The sequence below is a fragment of the Emydura macquarii genome, unplaced genomic scaffold (assembly GCF_026122565.2).
Source record: "Emydura macquarii macquarii isolate MOO-44397 ecotype Brisbane River unplaced genomic scaffold, CSIRO-AGI_Emac_v2 contig_1363, whole genome shotgun sequence".
NCBI classification, from domain to species: Eukaryota; Metazoa; Chordata; order Testudines; family Chelidae; genus Emydura; species Emydura macquarii.
The window spans coordinates 10,283,476-10,291,398 of NW_027131500.1; positions in this window are offsets into that span (position 1 = coordinate 10,283,476).

A 7,923-nucleotide genomic window follows, 5' to 3' on the forward strand; every position below is an offset into this window, starting at 1 on the left:
GTCTTCCAACTGCCTGAAATGAATAGGATGGCCAACCATGGAGACAAGTTCATTCCAGCAACACGTATTAGTTTTCTAACTGGATTAAATGTACAGTTCTGCAAGTATTATATCCACCAAGCTAGATGGGAAGTATCACACACGAGTGTCCTGAGGTAGCCAATCCTCACTGCTTTTGGAATCTTCATGTGATTGCTAATTTATGCAAATGTCCAGTTAGGACAAAAATGAACTCTCTAACTTAGGTTTTTTTGGGGAGAGACGGGGATTTGGGGATTTTTTTTGCACTTTATCAGCTATGTGCCAGTTGCCGGTCAAATTTTCTGCTATTTATTACATTTGCTTTAGTAATTCTACAAATAGGATTCTACTAGCCATAGCTAGACATTACTATGACAATTTAATAGGGATTCTACCATCCCTAGCTAGAAATTACTATGCAAAGCATCAATGTTTTATCTGAACAGGGCAGATCTTTCATTTCTCCAGTGCCGAGCAAGGTATTCTTACTGAGCAACATTCACTTAATAAAAATATAGCTCACAAAATACGTATTTTTATGACTTTATTATCCTGGCATGCAAACTGAGGATTCATGGAGCTCCCGACCTGGGTATATGCTATGGCACACAGATGGCACACACACACACACACTCCTATTTTTCTGCCGTCTGCTACGAAACTCCTGCTTAACAGAGGAATGGTACAAGCTTTGTCTTATCAAGCCCCAGAGATTTTAAACGGGATCCCCAGATCCCTTAAGGATTGTAAAATCTTGGATAGGAAGAAAAGAGGAAATTATCTTACCCTTGCCTGAGGAAAAGCATCTGGACATTATAGTGTAACCGCTATGATAACCAACACTAAATGAAATTAAATACTATAAGTCTGCTCAAACGAACAGTAATGAAATAGTGGTTATTTAAAAATTGTCATTAAGCTTCATATTTACCACCCTAGTAAGATGAACAGGACAGTTCACATCTTCCAGAACTCCTGGTCCAAATTCATCCTAGTTCTACATTGATTTACATGGTGTTACACCAGTGAAAAATTAGCCCTCTTTCTGCACACTTTGGATGACAGCACTTCATATAGAAAGCTTTCTTCACATTTGTAAGGGCTAGAATCATAATTGGTTGTAAATAAATGCTGGAGTTCTACAGAAAGCAACAGAGTCACCAGTTCAGTATGTTTGATATTGCTGTGTCTTGGAGGTTTGCTTTACTATGCAAAGAAAGAGCTAAATCTAATGTTATACAAATTTGCAACTCTCAGAAAGTTACTGCTCTGTCAAAATACCACAAATCATACTCATGAAGTCAGAGGCGTACCGTGGGTATAGGGCGCCCAGGGGCCATACTTACATTACCACCCCCCCTTCCCGGTGGCAGTAATGCCCTGGGGCAGGGAGGGCACGTCTGCGGGCCTGTGTCCCACTCTCCTGCACCCTCTCCCCCGTTGGCAGCAGCACCCCATGGGGGGGGGGTGTCTGCGGGCCTGTTTTCTGATCTCCCCCACACACCTCCCCCCATTGACGGCTCAGCTGCATGGGCAGCATTCCATGGGGGGTCTTCAGGCCTATTTCCTGCTTCCTCCCCCGTGGGGGTGGCAGGGGCTGCCCGGCAGTGGGGGGGGGGGAGCGTGATGGACTCTGGTCCCCGTGGCTCCCTCCTTGCACCCAGCACAGGGGCAGAGGGGCTGGGAGTACACCCTGGCTACCTGCAACAGGGGGCAGCTCCTCTGAGGAGGGCCTGGCCGGCTCCCCCTCCACCCAGGCAGGCACCCAGGGGCATAACCCCCAGACCCTCTCGGTACACCACTGCATGAAGTACCCTCTCAACCTTTTTTTTTTTCCCCCACCCCAAAGAGCAAACAAGAAGGAGCCAAAATTTGCTGTAGTGAAGAACAACTGTATTTACAGCTGTAGGGTTTATTATGCTCCAGCTTCCTATAAAGTTTCTTAAACCATGGCACACAACTCAATAGTGAGGTACAGAACTTTGAACTTTGTTGATCATTTAGGTACAGCATAAATGGTGCTCTCAAAGTAACATCACCTATCACGCAGGATTCAGTATAAAACCTGTGAAGAATTATTTGGATGAAGTCTCTACTTCAGTTGTCTAAATCTTGGTTCGTGATTATTAATATCCTGAGTAGCACAAAGAGTGGACATCAAAAGTAACCACAAATATAGAAATTATGACATCAATACATCATTCAGAATTTCTATGAAGACTTTCAAAAGACCTTGCAAAATAAAAAGCTAATGCTGTACTAGAAATACAAATCTTACTACATTGTTAATGACAGGTAATTTACATAACACGTTCTTTTAAGGTGTGCAAAACACTGAGTATAAAGTAAAACCAGTGAATTATTTTTCACTTTAGACAACACAGTGCAGAAAAAATCATTTTTGTAATAAGTCTTGACACTGAAAAGCCACATACTTAATTTTAAACACATATATTCGACCAGCTTCAATGAAATATCCCAGCCAAATGCAGACAAGCAACCAGAGGCATGCCAGAATCACATCATCAGTTTATGGTTAAATTAGGAATTATACGAATAGACCACTAGACTGGACAATTTTCAAATCAGAAACTTCCGCCTTGTTCAGCTTCAAAACACTCGAAACACACATCATCAGGGAATTGTCAGCACTATGAATTAGAGGTCTCAAAACATCAAATATTTTGCAATGAAAATTCAGTATTTGGCTTAACTTCAAGTGACTTAAAATAGATTTATTACTACAGATGACAAAACTGAATAATAATAAATAATAATAATAAAACCAATAATAATAATCCCCTGAACTATTGAGTCTAGAGTGTGGACAGGAGAGGGGCACCTGTAGAGGAAGTTTCTATTTTCCCACTGACGCATGTGCTTTACATTTTACAAGGCACCCAGATACTGATGAGTGCCAAATTAATATGCACATTAAAACAAACAAAAGTATATGCATGACAGTCAACAGGACTGTCTTTTTTCAGCCTCCTGAAGATTCCATCAAGATCAAAGTACTGTACATATTTTAAAGCCATTCTCTTCCCAGACTGATAAAGCTTACATCCCATAGCACTTGACATGAGATTGTAATTCAGGAGCAAAGCACAGTGCAGGTATTCTTTCCAAGGGGTCCAGTTTCATGATAAACTGAAATTGGAAGTGGATATAGAGGAAGGCATCCTTTAAAGAAGCTGAGGAAAGCGGTCAGAGCTCCTAATGTCTAGTACAATGAGGCAATAACCTTCTTTCCCAGACCCTTAATCCTCCTATGAGAAGAGGACAATGGGGTCCAAGCAACAGGTCATGTGCGGAAGCACTGGGGGCTAATGGCAACCCTCCATCAGGTGGAAATTGTTAGGGAAGGAATCATAACCTGTACAGTGCAAGTTATTGATGAATAATTCCCAGATGAGTTAAACTAATAAAGTTGTAACCTAATTAAAATCACATCTCTTGCATCTTGTTTTTCTTCCAGTATGTCCAGAATAATGTAATTCAGAAGCAAAGCACAGTCACAGCTACAGTCAGATAGGCAAGACGACAAAACTTCTCCGCAATTACAGATGTTACTGGTTAGAGTTAAAAATAGTTCCCTGTTGCTTGATTTCATCCTTTCTGGTGACAATGGGGTAATGATCCAGTAGTCCACACTATAGAATAGATGTTTCATACAGTTTTAAGGTAAATTCAGTGGAGACCAAAATAAATATTTTATTTATGTCCTCTGGATCCAGGAACAAGGAGTGATATGTGCTTTGGAAAGCTGCCTTTTGCACATAATATATCACAACCTAGAAACATACTTTCTCTGCCTGATCTGTGTGGAAATTTTTTGCCTGAATTTTATCACTACTCATTTTCTTCCATGCATTTCATTAAGAAAGCTTAATTCCTGCCTGAGCTATTGGCATTTTGCTTTACATTGTTGAAACATCAGTTGTAATTGTCAGCAAAAGTAATATTTAATCATATTGTTCTGCTGTTTATACATTTTTATAAAATCACTTGCCAAATAAATTAATGTCATATCTCACTTCTGAGCCTGACTTTGCCAGCAGAAACAGATGCAGTGCACTTTCATTTAGCTTGGGTCCTGTTTAAAATATATAAAATTAGAATTCATAATGCAACCTATTCAGGAGTACGACCCTGTGAGATGGTTCAAGTATAACTGAAATAAGACCATGAAATTTTGCACACTTCACAGCCAGATAACTATATTTTTCAGCACTTGGTTTTGCTCAGAAATAGATGTAAAGGCCCCTATAGATTCTAACCTCTAGTTCTTACTACTGCTTTTATTAAATTTTACAAAGGAAATCCATGATTAAAATAGAATTTCTGGGATTTCAGAAGATGAAGTAAATAACCATTACTTTAATTACATTTGAAAAAAGAAGTTCCAAAGAAAGACCATTTAGAGATGGTATTATAGCAGGTATATCCAAGTCCTTAAGTATCATAGTCAAGGTGATAGATTTGATTGGATTTACCTCCAATTTGCAAAAAGAAACCACATTTTTAGAAACAAAATGTAATTCTAATCCTTTAAGAAGGAAGAGACTCTTCCATTTAGAAACCTATCATTTAGCAAAAGGGATGTAATTCATCTCTCTTTTCCCAGGACCTGCCAACACTTAAGCCTGTCAGCTTTCTGGTGATCAACATGTCATCCTTTTGTCTGTCAACTTTAAGGACTGTTGATTTTATGGCATTTGACTTTGTGACCCAAAATCTTTTACATCAGCTATTGCACTCTTCTTGCTGCACTACACTAAAAGAAGAACTATCAAAACAGCTCTGCGCAGAGATGGTGGTAGGGATACGGATTAATAACTGGAAAAATATATCATGTTTAATGACTGTGACATGAAATGATTCACCTCACCAAAGAAAACCCTTGATGAACCAATGCTGGGGTGGGGTTATGTTTTTTTTTACACACACACTCCCCACTCCCCCCGATGTTGGGTTTCAAGAACACAATAAGAATCAACAGGAAATAATTGTTTTCTTTCTAACAATCAGGTCCTCAGCAAGTACAAAACACTTAAATAGTACTTTAATCTTGAGAGCAGGTCACAAAAGTTATCTAACTAGTGCTCAAAACTCCTGAGTTTGGTAAAATACTATTAGTTCCTTTCTACAAGTGGGGAAAGGTTAATAATTCCTCTTTTGTCGCTTACTAGCCAAGTTAAAGACTTTAAAACTGGTATAATGTCATGGTTTAGGTGGTTCATATGGACCAAATTGTATTGAAATTGAATTTAAAAATGTGTTATGAACTGGTTCATCTTAAATTGAGTTTAAGGTCCTGGCAACACTACAGGTGAGGTTTTCATAAGCACTCAGCAGCTGCCGAACTGTGCTCCCACTGAAGTTAATGATAAAACTTCCAAATTTAGTGCCAGAGGAGGAAACAAAACTCAACTGTCCTGAATGCATGGCCCCTACTCTAAAACGTTTGATAAGACTCCCTCTGAAAAGTATTCTTTACAGCCCTAACTTACTTTTATTGCCCCTCTGTACAACAATTGAAAATTATGTTCCTAAGATAAAAACAAATTAGGTTGTTGCTAGTTGGCAAATACAAAATAAACATGTTTGTTCCAGATACACACTGCAATTTATAATCCACTTGACACATCCACCATAGAAAATTGGAGAGAGAGAGAAAAAGTTCACACCATAGTTTCTCCTTCCCACCCACTTTTAGTTCTCTCAGTTTAGTTCTACTTTTAATTCTGTTTCATTTTCTCCTCAGTCCTCTGGCAATGGTGTAGAATGCTGATGGGCTAATTCATGTTCTATCTTCAACCTGTCGTGGTGAGATATTAATTTGTGCATCAAACAGCTCACCTAAATGTTTGCAGAGGAAGAGCAGGATGCATAACACACCAGCAGGTTACTTATTGGTAAGTATCAGAAAGCAGTTATTTTTGTTTTCATTCTGGACAATAGTTTCTGCTAGATAAATGGAAGCCATATGGCAAATCTGACAAATTTTCTCTGCTAATTGCTATAGGTTTTAATTTAGCAAAGCACTAAACACGTTCCTTGTTTTCAAAACCGTCCACTAATTTTGGTGCCTATAGATTTTTGTGTCCAGCCTAAGACTCAAACTGGGCATTCCAATATTGAGTTATACAGAACCCAGCGGCCACTTCTGAATATATTGGCCTACACAAAGCATGGGTGTCCTTTTCAACAACTTTTCATCATTTCTTATACGACAATAACCTAGTACAGCTTTGGGCATAGAAAAATTTATTTCACATATATCAGTAAAACTCCTAAGGTTGAATGAAGTATTTTTATTATTAGCTGTGTCACAGGACAAAAGAGTACCTCAACAACAACGTTCAGAACCTTCAATTCACTTATTAAATATCTTTCAGTAGGCACACAACGTAATGCCGACAGACCCCGGTCAGTGGCAGCTGTGATCAAACCTAGGACTCCATCGCTTACTGCATGAGACAGTACTATATGAGCTAAAAGACACCATCTAGTCTGGTGTAGCTGCCACTAAAGGGGGGACAGAGTGCCACACCAAGCAGACATGGGTTACAAAAGCACCTTTCATCATATGGCCCACAATGAAATTGCAAAGCAAGAAATCCTAATTTTTACCCTACTGCCCTAGAACACTTAAGTTTGCTTAAGAGACTGGATGGGCATTGGTCACCAAGTGTGGTGCTGACTAGCTATGACTAGCACTCTCTTCCAGGAAGAAGACCCTCATGCTGCTTATATAAGAATAAATTTCAGTAAGTCTTAAATTCTAACACAACACAGTTCCCCTTTCTAGAACACTCACTAGATGTGAGCAAAAAACAATCCACCTGAGAACCAAATTTCTATCCCTAATCAGCTAATAAAATGATGTTTAAAGTTTCCTTTATACTTGTAAATATTATATGCACAGAAATAACATTTGTTTAGCAGAATAAACCAGAAATTAATCCTCTTTCTCGGACCCCTAGTTTTTTATTGTACAGATATTTTCTCTGAAGTCATTGTTCCTGACAGTTACTGTGGTAATTGTAATTATCCTTTGGTGCTCTGGTTATATAGTTTATTCAGACTTTGATGCTAATTTAGGAAAAGTCCTCTGGAGTATTTTAAGGATTTGGGTTAAATGCAGAGGAAAAATAATCTTTTCCAAACATAGGTATAGAAAGACATACAATTTTTTAAAATTTCCTGTGAATTTGTTTCTTAAAGTGAACTGGCAGGGTTTTCTGTTCATCATCATCAGCAGGCCTTTTATTAACACAGTTTCAAATAGCTATATTTAAGTTCTTCCAGTGTGTTACTGATTACATTGTGTTTTATACAGTAATATGGTAAAAGATTTGGGGCATGGGGACAATTGACTGGCACTGTGTGTACCAATTTCAAATAGCTTGACTATGTCGCTGTTTTCAACATTAGTCCTTCAACAAAGTATTCCGTTACACGTTAACACTGCTTTAAACTTGCTACCACTGAAGACAGTCGACAAAAGCCTAAGCCATTTACTGGAATGGAAGCAGAATCAGGCCCTGTAGATGCAGAGTAATTATGCAGAGTAATGTGCAATAGGGGCCAAACCCTGATCCCAGTTATGTTAATGGCAAAACTCCAGTGAGTCTGGAATTCGGTCCTATGTAACCATGAATATTACAATCTTCTGCGGATCCACGGAGAGTCTCCCTAAGGAGGGGGCTCCTAGGCTTTCTTATATCCTTTTTGCTATCACTAGGGCAGGTGACGTTTGTCTCAATCCCCACGGGGATTGGGCCTTATCTTAAATTCCATTAGTCTATTGGTGGTTAATTAGGGACTTTCTGGAAAAAAGGTGATGTTAGTTGTTTGCTGCAGAAGAGCTTAATCACAATGCTGATATTACTTGAT